A 2,474-nucleotide genomic window follows, 5' to 3' on the forward strand; every position below is an offset into this window, starting at 1 on the left:
CAGTGCAGAGACCCGTTGGTGGGGACCAGGATCAGTATATAGATCCACTGGTGGGAACCACGTTGAGGCATACCCATTTGTAGGAACTGAATTGGTGTGGACCGGTTGGTAGGAGTTGTATTAATGTGGATCTATCAGTAGGAACCATAGCAAAATGGGCCGGTTGTTAGTAATGATTTGTTACGTATTTGCTTAACTTTATGATGTGTTTAGTTGACTGACTTCTCTGTTGAACCAAAGTTCTCTTTTGCTAACAATTCAAATACAACAGTTTCAATTACATCACCTTATTAAAAGTTGAACCAGATGACTTAAATAAAGCCCAAATATAACAAGATGAGTAGACCACTTGTTCAGAAATTGTTTCTTTAGCTGGGCACAGTGGGGTACATCCTGTAGTCCCAGCTACTGGGGAAGCTGAGGCAGGAGGATCAAGAGTTCGAGGCTACAGTGCTGTACTCACAACTGTGAATAGCCTGGGCAACACATCAAGACCCTGTCTCAAAAAAAAAAAAAATAGAAATTGTTTCTTCGTAGGCAGTGCCCTAAAACTTCTTAGGAAGACATACTGGAATATTGGAGGGTGGAGGAGTTAGTATACACATATGTGCAATCACGACCAGTGATTCTGTGAATTTAGAACACTTATAGAACGACTTTCAAACCTAGGCTTTAGAATGCCCCGTTTTGTGCCTGAACTGGGAAGGGAGGCTGTTCAAATATCTGCTCAGAGCCAGGAGACAGGTTCGTGTGGATTTGGGGCTGCACATGGACACGCCTGGGTGTGAGGCGGAGGCCGCCGTTGCTCCTGGAGGGCTGCTGTGAGGGCAGCGCCGCATCTGTGGCTCATCTCTTGTGATATTTTTCAAGAGAAGCTGGAAATTTGCAGTTTTGGAACTAGTTAAAATTTGTGAAGCACCGTGAGGGTCAAAGCAATTGTGCTTGTGGGCCAGTGGTTGGCGACTCTGCAGTGGTATTTTTATCAAAGGAAAACAATTTTGTCCAGAAGAAATGGAAAGCCATATATTGGAATCTGGTGTCCTGACCGAGTCCTGGGCTCAGGTGGTCCTCCTGCCTCAACCTCCCGGGTAGCTGGGACTGTAGGTGTGCGCCACCATGCCCAGCTTCACGCTAATACTGTGATACTGGTTTTGTATATTTATGCCTAAGAATGCTATCTTAAAAGTATTTTAAGGGCAGGTGTGGTGGCTCAAAGTGCCTATAATCTCAGTGCTTTGGGAGGCTGAGGCAGGAAGATCCCTTGAGGCCAGGAGCTTAAGACCAGCCTGGGTAACATATCAAGACCCTGTCTACAAAAAACAAAAGATTATCTGGGCGTGGTGGTATGGGCCAGCTATTCGGGAGGCTGAGGGAGGAGGACTGCTTGAGCCTAGGAGTTGGAGGCTGCAGTGAGCTGTGATGATGCCACAGCACTCTAGCCTGGGAGACAGAGCAAGACCCTGTCTCTAAAAAAAATTTGTTTTCTCATATCCAATTTGCTTCTAAGTTAATTTGGCGCTCGATTTACACCAGTCTTGGAATCCAAGCCTTGGAATCAGAGCTGGGTTTGGGTTGCGGCTGTGAGCGCGTGCAGGCTTGCCCCTGGCGAAGGGTTTCCCCTAGTGGGTGGCCGGATGCTGGGGAGTGCTTGTTCTGTGTCTAAATATTGTATCAAGCATTTGGAACTATTTTCTGCGAAGTTGCTTTTGTGTGTGTTGTTGTTTTTTTTTTTTGAGACAGAGTCTCACTCTGTTGCCCGGCTAGAGTGCCGTGGCGTCAGCCTAGCTCATAGCAACCTCAAACTCCTGGGCTCAAGCAATCCTACTGCCTCAGCCTCCTGAGTAGCTGGGACTACAGGCATGTGGCACCGTGCCTGGCTAATTTTTTCTATATATTTTTAGTTGTCCAATTAATTTCTTTCTAATTTTAGTAGAGACAGGGGTCTCGCTCTTGCTCAGGCTGGTTTCGAACTCCAGAGCCCAAACGATCTGCCCGCCTCGGCCTCCCAGAGTGCTGGGATTACAGGCGTGAGCCACCACGCCCACCCTTGTGTGTGTTGTTTTGAACATTTAATACAGTTGGCATTGGAGAGGATGGAATTCAGTTTTGTGTGTTTTTTTGCACTACTTAATACTCTCCAAAGTTTTGAGAACTTGGGTGAGGACAGCTGCCTGTGGGGTGGGTCCCTGCCTTTTTGCAGCTTTTGCTTGAAGCCACTTTAACTGCCCTTGGTGTGCTCACCCTCACGGTAAGATAGTTTAGCCCTGAGAAATCAGCATGATGGATGCATCTTTTAAGTGAAATTCTAAAGTGGTCTTTTATTCATGTTCGTTTGAAGCTCTTTGTTCCAAAGCCTAAATCTAGAACACCAAGTCATGGTAGTGAAAAAAATATTTTAGAAATGTGAAGTAAATCTGTCAGTGTAAATGAATTCATTGTTGTAGTTTTTCTGGCTAAATAACATCTGAAGACGG

The sequence above is a fragment of the Propithecus coquereli genome, unplaced genomic scaffold (genome assembly GCF_000956105.1).
Source record: "Propithecus coquereli isolate 6110/MARCELLA unplaced genomic scaffold, Pcoq_1.0 Scaffold442, whole genome shotgun sequence".
NCBI classification, from domain to species: Eukaryota; Metazoa; Chordata; class Mammalia; order Primates; family Indriidae; genus Propithecus; species Propithecus coquereli.